This window comes from Pseudorca crassidens, chromosome 18 (genome assembly GCF_039906515.1).
Source record: "Pseudorca crassidens isolate mPseCra1 chromosome 18, mPseCra1.hap1, whole genome shotgun sequence".
Lineage (NCBI taxonomy): Eukaryota > Metazoa > Chordata > Mammalia > Artiodactyla > Delphinidae > Pseudorca > Pseudorca crassidens.
Genome location: NC_090313.1, coordinates 48,617,417 through 48,633,436, shown reverse-complemented (window position 1 = coordinate 48,633,436; position 16,020 = coordinate 48,617,417). Strand labels below are relative to the sequence as shown.

General features: G+C 39.6%; 1 long non-coding RNA gene across 5 annotated transcripts in view; it reads right to left on the bottom strand.

Annotated features, from left to right (window-relative positions):
- LOC137210971 (uncharacterized) overlaps positions 1-16,020 on the bottom strand; it is a 128,604-nt gene that overhangs the window by 91,493 nt on the left and 21,091 nt on the right. For all 5 annotated transcript variants that reach the window (XR_010936828.1, XR_010936830.1, XR_010936826.1 and 2 more), the window contains exon 2: positions 3,916-4,002. This is a non-coding gene — a long non-coding RNA (uncharacterized lncRNA). The remainder of the gene's footprint in view (positions 1-3,915; positions 4,003-16,020) is intronic.

Sequence of the window (16,020 nt, the reverse complement as noted above, 5' to 3'; positions counted from 1 at the left end):
AGAGTCATGTACCACAATGTTCATTGCAGAACTATTTACAATAGCCAGGTCATGGAAGCAACCTAAGTGTTCATCAACAGATGAGTCAATAAAGAAGATGTGGCCCATACATACAATGGAATATTACTCAGCCATAAAATGAAACAAAATTGAGTTATTTGTAGTGAGGTGGATGGATCTAGAGTCTGTCATACAGAGTAAAGTAAGTCAGAAAGAGAATAATAAATTCCATATGCTAACACATATATATGGAATCTTAAAAAAAAATGTTCTGAAGAAACTAGGGGTCAGACTGGAATAAAGATGCAGACGTAGAGAATGGACTTGAGGACACAGGGAAGGGGAAGGGTAAACTGGTACGAAGTGAGAGAGTGGCGTTGACATATATACACTACCAAATATAAAGTAGATAGCTAGTGGGAAGCAGCTGCATAGCACAGGGAGATCAGCTCATGCTTTTTGACCCCCTAGAGGGGTGTGATACGGAGGGTAGAAGAGAGCCGCAAGAGGGAGGAGATATGAGGATATATGCATATGTATAACTGATTCACTTTGTTATACAGCAGAAACTAACACAACATTGTAAAGCAATTATACTCCAATAAAGATGTGAAAAAAAAAATCTAAACCAAGATTAACTCAGAGTTTGGGGAACTAAAGATTATAAAATTTTGAGGGGTGTCTTTTTAAAAAGGAATGCAAAATTGGGTATAAAAATAAATTTTGGTTAGGAAAAAATATAAATTACATGCTTTAACAATATGAAAATATCACAAACAAAACCCAGAAAATATAAGATATTTGTTAATTACTTGCTCAACGTCTTCCTATATACTTCTTCTCCCATGTAATTGGCTACATCCTTTTTGATCACCTCTTCATAAGACAAGATTTTATATCGTTTTCTATAGCAGGGTTACTCAGGTTCTGAAATCTTGGCACTACTGGCATTCTGAGCCGGCAATTCTTTGTTGGGAGCAGGTAGAGGAAAGAGGGGAGACAAGATATCCTATGCATTGTAGGAATTTTTGCAGCACCTCTGGCCTCTACCCACTAGATGCCAGTAGCATCCCCCAGTTGTGACCACCAAAAATGTTTTCCAAACATTGTCAAATATTCCCTGGGGGGAAAAAATCACACCCAGTTAAGAATCACTGTTTTGTAGCAAGAAGAAAAAGATAATGTCATAGTCGGCTCAGGCTGCCATAACAAAATACTAGAGACTGAGTGGCTTAAACAACAGAAATTAATTTTCCCACAATTCTGGAGGCTAGGAAGCCTAAGATCAAGGTTCTGTCAGGTTCAGTTTCTGGTGAGGGCCCTCTACCTGACTTGCAGATTGCCATCTTCTCACTGAGTCATCACATGGCAGAGGGTGAGAGAGATACAGGGAGGGGGGGAGAGAGAGAGAGAGAGAGAGAGAGAGAACAATCTCTTCTTATGAGGACACTAATCCTATTGACTCATGCTTATGACCTCGTTTTATCTTAATTACTTTCTTGTAGACCCTTTCTCCAAATACAGTCACATTGAAGGTTTGGGCTTCAACATACGAAATTGGGGGGAAACACAATTCAATCTATAGCAGATACATAACTGTCTTTATTATGGTTAGTCAAATTTTTTTTTTTAGTATTTTGGGAAAGTTTATATATGTTTTACAACTCTTTATTGGTAATATGTAAATTTTTATAATTGTTGTCAAATTTGGGAAAATATCAAGTTTCTCTCCTAAATGGCCTCTAAGATTTTAGGACATTCTGAGTTTTCTGGAACAGTAATTAATTGTAAATGCTCTTTGAATTAATGACACGTGTTTACCAGTTTGTCACAGATGTCCTCATTGCAGTGGTATATTATGGGTTTTATATTAATGTTGTCAGTGTTAGATTTTCATGTCACATTAGCAAGAAATTAATAAGAAATATGCATAGGTTTAGTTGGGCAAAGGTATTTCAGAGAGAGGAAAGAGCATAAGCAAATGTATGTCTGAGCAATGACAGAGTCTGGGTAGAGTGAGACATAGGAAAGGCAGCAGCTTAAGATGAGAACATTAGAGAAAATACTCTGGAGTCAGGAGGAGAGCTGGGAAATACTGTTACATGCTGGCGAGCAACTAAGAATAGATGACCATGAATTGAACTTTGGGTTAAGGAATCAAAAGTTGGTTGATGGACCACGAAGCACATAAAAGACAGTATCGTGTGAAAATCATTAGCATCAGAGTCAGCCAAACCTCAGTTTAAACAAAGATCTGACACAAACTAGCTTGTGAAACTTTTCATTGCATCAGTTCACATCCTCTGCCAGGCAGACACCAAGATGGAAGTAGGTGTGCCAGAGACTGATTAAGGGGAATACCTTTGGAAGATAAAAAAGAGGGTGAACAGAAAATACAGAGAATCTTTCAAACGTGATGAAGATCTGACACCTGTGAGAAGAGAGAAGGAAAGAGAATTGGGTGGCAGGACCCTAAGACTGCAGAGCAGCTCTGAGAAAGCTGAAGCTCCAGGGCAAAGGTTGCCCATTCTGCACCAGGCAGGAATGGCCCAGCTCTAGAACTCTGGCCATGCTCAGTCATTGATTGAGAGCAGCCTAGGGAGAGCATGGTCGGTGTGATGCCCTGATGGATCTGAAGGTGTGTGGCTGGAGGCAGCATGCTGATATACTCTCTTGAAGGGAGGTCTCAGCTATGAACCTTCAAGACTGCTCCACTAGCCATGGCTTACTTCTAGAAGTAACTGCTAAACATGTAAATCCATTCCAATGTACCAAAGCTAAATGTATCTTATTCACATTCTCCTTGGCCAAATCCAAAAAACTGTCAGGGCCTACTGCAATGCCACCAGCCACAAGTGGAAATATGACAGAGTAGAACTCAGAGTGAAAAGACACAGTGGTTTGGTTCACTGGTTGAAGTTAAACTATCTTACTTTTGCACATTTACAAAATCATTTGTCTATGCCAACACATCGCAGGAGTCCCTGTCTGTGCATCAGAAGGGGCCCATGCAAATGAAAACCCCGAAACTTAAGATTCTTTACCTTCACATAAATCCACTTCTGGTTCTAGAGATGGTGATGATTTTTTATTGGACGTACACTAGCATCGATACCTAGTCCCACTCCTAAATCCCCAAAGCTCTCAGCTAACTAAAACTAGCATAGAGTGAGTACCTCTGGAAGAACAGAAGGGCTGCCCCCTCCTGGAATAAAAAATCACCAAGTTCAGTGGGGTCAGGGAGCTCTCATTTTTCAATTCTGGCCAGAGTCTATATCTAAGGGAGTCAATATTCAAGAGGGAAGGGCAAGTACATATGTGGTGAGGACATTCAAGGTGGGGGCAGCTCTCATTACGATGTGTAGGAGAGACCCAGGTAAGGGAAAACCTATAGGACAATGTAAAACAAAAAAGATCAAAAGTGGGATCCAAACCAGGTTAAGGAGCTGGCAATATCTAAAAGAGGGGCCCAGAGCCCTAGTCAGCAGTTAGGACTGACCTCTAGAGTTAGGGGACCGGGTAGAGGGTTGAGGGAAAGACCAGGAAGCCAGATTTCCTGGTCAGCCGACTGACTTTCTAGGTGTGTAGTGAGGATGGACAAGCTAGACTATGAATCCACTATCCCCAGAGGTCACTGGTGAGGAAGGACCTGCTGAAACCTTACCACAGCTTCCCCGTTACCTCAGGAACTGAGCGAGGTGAGACAGGTCTTTACCCACACACAGGCAGAGCAGGATGAGGAAGACAGGTAATGAATGGGGAATTACCTCCATGCTGGGCAAGACTCTTTATAAGGCATCCACGCCTCAGAGCTCTAAATGTTCTTCTCACCATCACCAAGCTGTCAAGATACAGTACTAACAAAAGGAAAGCCGGGCCAAGATGAGACCCTGAGAGGCACAGAGAAAGACTTACCAGAGGAGGATAAAAACAGCGATTGTGTTCACAATGGCGTGTAGACTTTACCGGTACGAAATGAGATGCAAGCAAGTCAAAATATTCCTGGAGAAGAAATCAAGGGAAAAGGCAAAATAATAAGAGAGACATGGCAAAGAGTTCCTCAGGAGGGTCACAGACAAATGGCCCTTTGCAATTACAGCATTTGTATAAAATCCAGGTGTAAACAGCAAAGCTGGCACATCCTTAAGTTTAAAAATCTCTTTCGGGGCTTCCCTGGTGGCGCAGTGGTTGAGAGTCCACCTGCCGATGCAGGGGACGCAGGCTCGTGCCCCGGTCCGGGAGGATCTCACATGCCGCGGAGCGGCTGGGCCCATGAGCCATGGCTGCTGAGCCTGCGCGTCCGGAGCCTGTGCTCCGCAACGGGAGAGGCCACAACAGTGAGAGGCCCGCGTACCGCAAAAAAAAAAAAAAAAAAAATCTCTTTCTTAAACAGAGATAATTTGTGTCCCAAGTTTCTGGTTATTGGTCTCATGTTTCCCCTAAAAATATGATTTAGAACCTCTAAGTGGGTAGAGGGAATTAGGGATTCTCTCCAGCTATAAATTATTCATCACCTTACTCCACTCTCTTTACCTTCATTGGGATGCTTCCAAATTGACAAAGAAACCTATTTACTGTTAATTGATCACCACTCTAAATTCACTGAGATTGCAGCAGAAACAGGCATCTCAAGTATTGCAGCTGAGATTAGCTGTATCACATCACAGGAGAGGAGGCAGGATGTGGCTACAGCGGGTTGTCCTCACTGACAGCAGACTTCCAATTTCAAGTGCACATGCTTCGAAATTCAATACGACAGTCTGAGTTTGTCTGAAAGTCAAGCTAAAGTGCAGAGCCCCATCTTTGCAGCACAAATGATGGTCAATGGGAATTAAGTCGGGACAAAAGGATCCTTACTTGTTCCACTGCATGTTAAAACTTACTAAAAATAGGTAAAAACTCTTGATACCATATCTGTTGATAGCATTGGAAAAGGTTTTCATTTTTTACTCAGTTCTAGTTTCCCAAATATAATAAGCATTAAATTTTAAAGCAAATAAAATAAATGCAGGAGAATCTAGTGTTATATGGGCATAAGGAAAAATTCTACCAAAGAAATGAGCTCTAAAGAGATGCATTTTATTTCACAATATTTTTGCCAGAAATGACTTGTTCATAATATTATCCATTCAATTGTAAGGTTTTACTGTAGAAATTGCTATTCTCCAAAGTTGGGAATATTTCTTATCAAAGCCCGAGTCAATTATACTAAAGCCAGAGGTTAGTGGTACAAGAGCAATCAAAGAAAAAGTAGTTAAAATTCTTATACTTAAGAACGTTGACCCAATCTATAAGAATGACAAGTTATATTACAAATATTAACATCAATTCATTCATTCAACAAATACAAATTGAGCTGCTAGTTCAAGTCAAACATTATTCTAAGCAAATCTGAGAAGTCTCTGTCCTCGTGGATTGTACATGGAAAGTGGGATGGAGGGTGTTGTGAGAAGAAAAATGAACAAATATATTCAATGTTATGAATGATGAATGCTGTGGAGAGAACTGAAGGATGGAGAGAGTGTTTCCATTTTATAATGAGTGGTCAAGAAAGACTTTCTGACAAGGTGATATTTTCGCAGAAATGTTAAAAAGAAATGGAGTAATAAAATAAGCTATGTGCCTATCTGACAGAAGAGAGTTCCATGCAGAAAGAATAGGAAGTGTTTGCAGGTTTGGGGAACGAAAATGTGGCCAGGGTGGCTAGAGCCAAGAAGGTGTGGGAGACCGTGGCCCATCTTGTTGGCCATCGTGTCAGAGCTCAAATCAAGCAGGGCGCGGGAAGCTGTTGTACAGACCTTGGATCCTACATTGTCAATGGACCAAAGAGGCTTGTCTGCAGACAGTGGGAGCAGGCAGATAAGGAGAAGCGAAGGCAGGAGGACCACTTAGGCAGCTGTTGGAGTACTTCAGGCAAAAGATGTTGTAGGAGATGACAGTGGAGGGTGTGACAATTTAAAGACAGGAGCAGCTGACATACATCCGGGTGCTGATCTCCATAGATCCTTTTCCATAGGGAAAGAGGAGTCAAGGATGGCTGAGGTTTATGTCCTGGAGTTGCCACTTATTAAGAAGAGGAAGACTGTAGGGGAAGGTGAGCAGATTTGAGACAGAGGAATTATTCTGATCGTATCGAAACTGAGATGACAGTTAGATATCCAAGGAGGGTGGGTGTGTGCCTTTCCCTGGTCATATTACTGAGAAAAATCATTATTGTTGCTAGTAAGGATTAAATCATGTATTAAAAAAAAATTCTCAAGAGGAGATGCCTGAGATACAGAAAGGCTCTGGAACTGGAAAACTAAAACGACGTTAGCTGAATGATCTCAGGGTGTCAGCCAACATTTCAGAGACTGGGAGATCTCTCACCTCTAAAAAAAAGAAATGTGACTAAATTCCATGAATGAATGACTCAGCTCTTACAAATTCAAAGAGTATATAAATCCTCCCAAGCCACTGCTCACAAATAGAGCTCTCGTGTCTACCCCAGGAGCAGAGGGGGAAAGGTTATTGTTTAGATGAGGACAATTTCCTCCTTTGGGACTCAGGACTTGTTTGAAGCCTTAGGAGCTAAAGTTCAGAAAGGCCTGCCTTTTGCAGAGGCTGCAATATCAAGAGGGAGAAATGTATAAGCATCACACCCAGGATGTTCCAATCCTGGCTCTTCTGGCAGGAGCTTGGTAACCTTGCTCAGATCTCTAGAATTCCGCCTAAGTTTCCTCATTTAGAAAAGAAACCAAATATAACACCGTTCTCACAGTGTTACTGTGAAGATGTAAGAATTAAAGAATTGAATACCATGTAATACGGTGTATAAGGTGGTATGATATGGACTATACCATATGATTTAGAATGTACCGTAATTCCTATGTATTCCGATCTCCCCACTACTTACTCCGCAGCTTGAGGGGAGCCTGACGAGAACAAGCCCTTTAGTGTCAGGGTCTGATTAGCCCTGTAGCTGAATGAGTGAGCGACATGAATTAATTTACACGGTGGGGAGTCCGAGAGAATACATTTTTAGCATCTACTATATGCAAGGTATTTTGTAAACATTGCTCAAATTAATCTCCATAACAAACATATAAGGTAAATATTTTCATCCTATTTTGTAAATACGGAATCTGAGGGTCTGAAAGGTTAAGTAATTCAAGTAACTCGCACAAGATCATGCAACCAGTAATTGCTTCTCAGACACGCTTGATTCTGCAACCTCTTTTCACTCCATCACTTTGTCTCCCTTGATGCTGCTTCCCACCCTGCCTCGGTGGCCTAGTGAGGTTTTGAAACATGATGATGGGACCAGGTCTCCAGACTAAGAATAGCCTGTGAACATGACCTGTCTAGACTTGTGCCTGTCTGTGCCTCTCTCTTCTCTGAATCCCACCTACCACTGTGCTCTGTCTGCACTTCAGTTTTTATGATCAAAGCCCCTCTTTAAATCAATGTTGCTCCTGATCAGTCATCCGGGCATGCCTTCAGACAGCAGGCTGGTCTGCAAAGCTACCAATAATCTCCTTTGACCACTGTTATTCAACTTTGAAGAAACCTACAAGCTGCCTTTAAGTTTTCCCTCTAAGTCACTCTTACATTCAATCCATCACCAAGATCTGTTGTTTCTACAGTCAAAATATCTCTTGAATCTTCCCATAACCATCCTTCTCCTCCAGCTCACTGATCATCTCTTACCTGTATTTCTGCAATAACCCCAAAGTTCTCCCCATTTTCTCTCTTATCCAACCCCAATCTCTTCTCCACATAGCAAAGATTTTTAAAATAGAAATGGATTATGTGCTTCCCCCGCCACCCACCAAATAATGTCTGTAGCTTCCCATTGCACTTCAAATAGAATTGTCACCTTTAGGTACTGTGTACTACCCCTAAGCCTGCATGACTTACCTCTCACTCTCATCCCTGCTCCCCTGCACCAGTCGTAGCATCTCTGTTCACTTCCAGGAGAGGCAAATCTCCTTCTGTTTGAGGTGTCATGCTACTTCCCCACCTCCTCAAGCTCCCTGCACCTTCTCCTCCCTCCAGTTTCTCCATTGCTTTATAACAATTCATAGTTGGCAATTTCAGACGGTTGGCTGCCAAGAGAAAGGAGAAGAGACTTACAGGCAGAGGTAAGAGCAAATGCCAGCATGTGCAAGGCTTCTGATCAGAGATGGGAAAGAGCTATGTGTGTTTAAGAAGCTGAAATTTTTTTTTTTTCAAAAGACAGCCTTTGTGTCTCTGTGTGAGACTGTAGACTCCGTGGTGGTAGGGCCTTAACTGTCTTATCCACTAGTTCACCTGGCCTGATACTTACAGAACTGACACAGAAAATTCACCCAGTACACACGTAGGACATGACTTATGGCCTTTGGAATCCAGTGTCACAGTCACTCTGGACATTACTTGATTTAATCTTTTTCTCAACAGTGCAGAAAATATGTGGTATTTTCCACAGAAACTTGTATCTAACTACCTCACATACACAGGTATATTTGTAGTCACTGATACTTACCTGTGCATAATTTTGTTATCTTGATTCAACCTTAACTATTTTTTAGTGAATCCATGACCCATTTTCTTCTCTTTGTTATGTCCTTCTGCCGACTCTGTTCTCCATAGGCTGTGGGTTGATCTCAAAGGTCTTGTGGCCTCATCTTGACTGACATGTAGCTCACAAAAATAAGCATCTTGGCATTTCTTCATCTGACCAGCTATGTTAACAGAGGCTTTATGAATATTTTATAAATATTTACTGATGATGTGATAAAAGAAACAAAAGATCTAGTAAGCCTGACTTTTGTTTAATGAAATTTACTTTAAAAGTCTGCACTTATTCAACCTAAAATTGTTATTTGTACAATGATATTTGTATTAATTTTCAAAAAGCCAAGGTAAAGAGATATTTTAAAGTGGTAAATAGTTCAGAATAAATCCAATGAATTTTAAAAAACAGTTATTGTACACCTATTTAGTGTTTATAATTGTGCTAAATTATTTCACATATATCTTTGGTCTTCTAAAGAAGATATTATTAGCCAGGTTTTACAAAAGAGAAAACTTAGACTTACCTAGGTTAGGAAAATTTTTCAACGGCAGAAGGCTGGTAAATGGCAGAACCACAACTGAAATCATAAACTGCAGTCAGTTTAATGAATGAAGATCTTAGTTTTCCAAGCAATTGTGTTGATGGGACCAGAATGTAAGTAAAGATACCTAGTTTTAAAACTAATCAGATTTATCACCTATCACTGCCCTAACGCTGCAGAAAAACAGCTCCAACATCTCAATGGCTTACAGCAATAAGCATTTGTATTTTTCATGCCTGGGTCTCTATGTCAACTACAGTTTGATTGATCTTGGCTGCTCTCACTTAGATTCCTTTGGGCTTGGCTGGTCTCCAGCTGAAGGTCAAATTCAGGTCTATTTCTACATTTCTTCATCAGCCTGAGGCAAGAACTATCTAGGGCAGGTGGCAGAAACAAAAAAGACTAAACCAAGTGGAAGCAAAGAGCAACACATTTAAAGCTTCTGCTTGCTTTCACATTTCATTGGCCAAAGCAAGTCACATGGCCTGGTCCAAAGTCAAGTAGGCAAGGAATTACGTTTCACCAAATGGACTATGTGAGGTACTACAAAGTTACATAGTAAAAGGCATGAATGTATAAACCCATAATACAAAGATAGTGACAAATTGGGAATCATGATACAATCTACTACAGCATTCATACAACTGGTCTTTGAGTTCAAGGAGCAATCTTGGATCTAGTTACTTAAAGACAAAATAAAAGAAGTAGAGCAAATCTTTTAAAATAAAATTATTGACAAAAATGCTTATTTTGAGATGTAAGTTTACATATAAACTTAAAGATAAGTGTATACAACTGTTTTAAGAATATTATTAAACAGAATGTTTCAGAAATAGAAGCTGGCAGTTCCAAAGTTCCCATATCCAAAGAAAAATTGATTATCAGCAAGAGTCATTTTTAAATCTGTCATATCAATAGCCATTAGCTACTAAAATTTATCATAAGATGTTAGTTTACAGATCTCACCAGTAGAAAGATATTAAAAATCAATGCAAAAATAATAAAATGTGGGCTTCCCTGGTGGTGCAGTGGTTGAAAGTCCGCCTGCTGATGCAGGGGACACGGGTTCGTGCCCCGGTCTGGGAAGATCCCACATGCCGCGGAGCGGCTGGGCCCGTGAGCCATGACCGCTGAGCCTGCGCATCCAGAGCCTGTACTCCGAAACGGGAGAGGCCACAGCAGTGAGAGGGCTGTGTACTGCAAAAAAAATAAAATAATAGAATTCTATTTAATATGTGGGCTCAAAGAAGGTATTCAAATTCATGAGTGTAGAAATAGGAAATATCTTGATAAGGTTGTTTATATTGCAGTGTTTCTGAAAAAAATAAGAAAGCTACAATTTATAAAAGATGGCCAAAGATCTTGGGTAAAAATTTTAAATGCTAGAAATAAAGTTAAAAAGAAGAAAACACATATACAAAACTACTTAACCATTTTCTTTACTACAGAGACATTACTATTTTTAAATACTAGGAAATTAGTTCAAATTTTTAAGAAGTTGGGATCATTATGCTGTTTAGCAACATGTATTCACTTTAGAAGCACACACCAATGCCATGCTATTAAAGATGAAGAAATTAGTCCACTTCCAATTCTTTCCACCTCCTGATTTTTTTTAATAGATCTTTATTGAGTATAATTGTTTCACAATACCGTGTTAGTTTCTGTTGCACAACAAAGCGAATCAGCCATATGCATATACATGTCCCCATATTCCCTTCCTCTTGAGCCTCCTTCCCATCCTCCCTATCCCACCCCTCTAGGTCATCGCAAAGCACCAAGCCTATCTCACTGTGCTATGCTGCTGCTTCCCACCAGCCAACTATTTTACATTCAACAGTGTATATAGGTTGATGCTACTCTCACTTAGCCCCAGCTTCACCCTCCCACCCCATGTCATCAAGCCCATTCTCTATGTCAACCTATTTATTCCTGCCTTGAAACTACTAGGTTCATCAGTACCATTTGTTCTGTTTTGTTTTGTTTTAGATTACATATATATGTATTAGCATATGGTATTTGTTTTTCTCTTTCTGACTTACTTCACTCCGTATGACAGACTCTAGGTCCGTCCACCTCACTACAAATAACTCAATTTCATTCCTTTTAATGGCTGAGTAATATTCCATTGTATATATGTGCCACATCTTATTTATACATTCATCTGTCGGTGGACACTTAGGTTGCTTCCATGTCCTGGCTATTGTAAATAGAGCTGCAATGAACATTGTGGTACATGACTCTTTTTGGATTATGGTTTTCTCAGGGTATATGCCCAGTAGTGGGATTGCTGGGTTGTATGGTAGTTCTATTTTTAGTTTTTTAAGGAATCTCCATACTGTTTTCCATAGTGGTTGTATCAGTCTACATTCTCACCAACAGTGTAGGAGAGATCCCTTTTCACCACACCCTTTCCAGCATTTACTGTTTCTAGCTTTTTTGATAATGGCCATTCTGACCTGTGTGAAGTGATACCTCATTGTAGTTTTGATTTGCATTTCTCTAATAATTAGTGATGTTGAGCATCTTTTCATGCATATCTTGGCCATCTCTATGTCTTCCTTGGTGAAATGTCTGTTTAGGTCTTCTACCCATTTTTTAACTGTATTTTTTGGGTTTTTTGATATTGAGCTCCATGAGCTGTTTGTTTATTTTGTAGGTTAATCCTTTGTCTGTTGCTTCATTTGCAAGTATCTTCTCCCATTCTGAGGGCTCTCTTTTTGTCTTGTTTATTATTTCCTTTGTTGTACAAAAGCTTTTAAGTTTAATTAAGTCCCACTTGTTTATTTTTGTTTTTATTTCTGTTACTTTAGGAGGGGGGTCAAAAAAGATCCTGCTGTGGTTTATGTCAAAGAGTGGTTTTCCTCTAAAAGTTTTATAGTGTCTGGTCTTACATTTAAGTCTATTCCATTTGGAGTTTATTTTTGTGTACGGTGTTATGTAGTGTTCTAATTTCATTCTTTTACACGTAGCTGTCCAGTTTTCCCAGCACCACTTATTGAAGAGGCTGTCTTTTCTCCATTGTTTGTTCTTGCCTCCTTTGTCGTAAATTAGGTGCCCATATGTGCATGGGTTTATCTCTGGGCATTCTATCCTGTACCATTGATCTATATTGCTGTTTTTGTGCCAGTATCATACTGTCTTGATTACTATAGCTTTGTGGTATAGTTTGACGTCAGGGAGCCTGATTCCTCCAACTCCATTTTTCTTTCTCAAGATTGCTTTGGCTATTCAGGGCCTTTTGTGTTTCCATACGAGTTGTAAGATTTTTTGTTCTAATTCTGTGAAGAATGCCATTGGTAGTTTGATAGGGATTGCGTTGAATCTGTAGATTGCTTTGGGTAGTATAGTCATTTTCACAATATTGATTCTTCCAATCTAAGAACATGGTATATTTCTCCATCTGTTTTTGTCATCTTTGATTTTTTTCATCAGTGTTTTATAATTTTCTGAGTGCAAGTCTTTCACCTCCTTAGGCAGGTTTGTTCCTATCCACCTCCTGATTTTTAAAAAAATTGTATTCAATTACTTCTTTGTGCTATATAACATTTACATCTTCCTACCACCTCTCACACTGTCTCAAGTCAGCCATGCTGACCCTCTTATTATTTCTCATCCCTGCCAAGATCATCCCTGCCTTGGGTTCCTTTTACTTATTTCTCCCTCTTCCTAGCATACTCTTCCCCAAATATCTGCCAGACTGGCATCTTCTCATTAGTCAGGTATCAGTTCAAACCTCACCCTCTCTGAGAGGCTTCCCTGACCACTGACCCTCAAGATACTCAACATATCACCATGTTTAATTTTCTTTAGAGCATTTATCACTCTCAGAAACTCCCTTGTTCAGCACTTTATTTTCTGTCTTCCCACAGAATCATGTAAATTCCATGATGGCAGGAATGTTTTGTTTACCACTTCTAGTCAGGACTGTGACACTTTAGAGGAAATCTGTTCTTCTCTCTAGACTGGAGAAGACTTGTGTCATATCCCAGCAGACTCTCTTGTCTCAAGCTAAGCCTGAAGGATTTTAGAGTTTTGTTTAATATTTTGCAGTTGGAGGTTGCTTCTTTATCCTCATTGCACTGATGACAGTTTTTAAATAGTTAACCTCTATTTTTCTTTTTGTTGCTATTCCAGGTTTTGATGCATGCCAAGAGAGGAAATTTAACTAAAATCCTTCCACACCAACATCACCAATTTGCATTCTGCAAACGCCGTAAATATCTTAATTTTCCTCTTGAATTTGTTTGTATGAGACCAAACTTAAAAGGAAGAAATGATGATGGAAACTAAATAGTGGGAACCACCACTGCCATCGTGAGTTGCAGATGCCTTTGGGAGTCTGATAAGAACAAATGACAGGCAGACCTTTATAGGCAGACTCATAAATGTTGTCACCTGAAAGCCCGTTCATGGACTCCTTTAAGGACCACAGACCCCACATAATGTGGATTTCCAGTCAGATTTCTCTACATTAACATTTGAACTTCTCAACATATACATAATAAATTTTCCAATAATCTGAATTATTCAAGTCAAAATAAATTCTGCTGTACCCCGCCAGGAATCATCTATCTAATTGATAATATATTAATATTGGTAAAAGTATTAAGAATAGTTCCTGGCACATACAGAGCACCCTATTAGCATTTGATAAATATACTAAAGTAAAACTGTTTTGAACTAACCCCCACTCTCTTCTTAGCTGTTCAAAATATATTGCTGTTACATGGCATAATTACTAGTGAAACAAAATATATGTCCTGGCAACTATATTCCAAATGCATAAGACTATGATAAAAAGAGCATGAACTAAGCTGTCACAGAGTTGTGAGGGATTTTTATGCTGTGATGTCAAGGATGGGGAGAAACCCAACCAGCAACTACCTAGATGTTTCCAAACCCTTCTCAAGACTCCAAGAGTGTGAGCTTCTGCCGTTCTGAGTCCAGGGGGGTTTGATTTCTCTGCTTTAATTCCAGGCATTCATGGTGATAGTAAGTACCAGGGAGGTCAGGTGGTTATAGAGCAGTGACATGATAAGAGTAAGTGGAGTAGCAAGGGACCAGCAGTCCCTGGAGGCCCTCTTGTGCATGCAGCATGATTAATCAGTTTCTCTAAAAGTAATATTCTTTCCATCAATTACATACTATGTAGGACAAAAACCTCCCAAATTACTCCCAGACTTTCCCCAAAGTGAAGGTAATTGGGTACCCCCCTTTTTTAAAAGGTGCACATTTTGTTCCTAATTATAATGTCATTACCATAAGGTAAATGTCCTATTGCCAAGGCAACAGGAATGGGGTAACTTGCATCAGTGGGGAAACTTGGATTAAGAACTTGAACTCCATTTGGTCAGAGGACTTCTTGTATTGACTGCCTTCACACTTGGGTTAAAGTACTGCAAATCCTTCTGCAATGGAGCCATTCCTTCCTAGTCTTGTCTCTCATTCCTCCAAGTCTGGGGGACCTGCACAGATTTGCTCCTCTGACCCACACTTCTTCAACATCTCTCCACTTTTTAAAGGAATTTCTAAAATTTTATCTTCTTATAAAAAAAAAAAATTAGGCCCATTGTTGAGTTTTACCTTTAAAAAATTGCTTATTTCATTTTTTTCAATTTGTATACTGCTATTAGAATATAGTATTCTTGAAGAATAATGATACTCTCCTTTATCATAATTCTTATACAAAACTATAAAATGATGTCCAAATTTGGAATTTCTTCTCAATCTACACAGTGACATTCCCCTAACCTAACACAATTCCTGAATACAGAAGCACACCTTTTGACCACTGTAGATATCTTTATTTTTTTCTTTGTTCAATTGTTTCCCATGGGCAAAAAATCCTGAAGTTTCTTCCAAGATGGGTTAATGTATTCTCAGGTGGCAGCTAGGATGTTGACCATAGCACCAAGCCAAAGGAGCCTTTTCTATATATCCTTAGGTCATGAAGCTTCTATGTCTCTATGTGCCTATGCTATCCCTCTGACTGTCAGTCATTTGAGGTTACTGCATTAATATGCAATAGAGATATAAGAGGGATTTTTAACTGCCAGATGCACTAGAACTAGATTGTATCCCGGTCCAATTAATTCCCCCTTGAGCCCATCTTTATACGATAATATTTAACCTGTGTAATCCGTGTGAAATTCGGCAATACTGTCAATCTCTCTACCAGAGATGTTCCCATTACTAGTAGAGCACAGAAATAATGCAAAAGAAGCCACTATGTTTAGCTATACAAAACTCAGCAATGACCACACACTGCACCCACCACATATAAGTGCACTGTCTATATTCACAAAGACCCTACTACAGCATGGCAAAAGAATAGAGCTAAGGCACTGTTCGCATTTTTAAATGATCCATCCTACTCTTTTTATTCCTTCAAATACAGTGTTTTCTACCATATTTATTCAATTGTCACAGAAAACTAATGCAAGTATAAATGTAGCCAGCCATAAGAAATAAATAAATGCCCAACAGCCAATGTAGATTATGTATTAAGATGTGGGTTATATCAAGGCAGGTTATTTCTGCAGGGACTTCATTCCCACAAATCCTCAAGCATATATGGTGTTACACAACAGACTGCTCTGCCAGGGCTTCTGCCTCTGAATTCCAGGTGTGCTCGATTTTGCATCTGTTACTTCACAAACATTGGACTTGAGCAGCAAACCATATGGCTTCCCTTACTGGATCAACTTTTTATCACAAATATGCACCAATTACCAGTACAGAGGCTGTGCCATCTGAAAATGCCAAGAGTGAGTGGTGTTGGGTTGGGTGCATAGACATAACTCAACATGAGTTTACAGCAGCCCTGAATGTACTGTCTGGTGCTTCCCAGCTGACCCTGATCTATGGTATCTGGATAACAAATGTGCACATTTAGAATATTCTGTTCAGTTATAGCTCTGCGCTGGGAATCAAACAA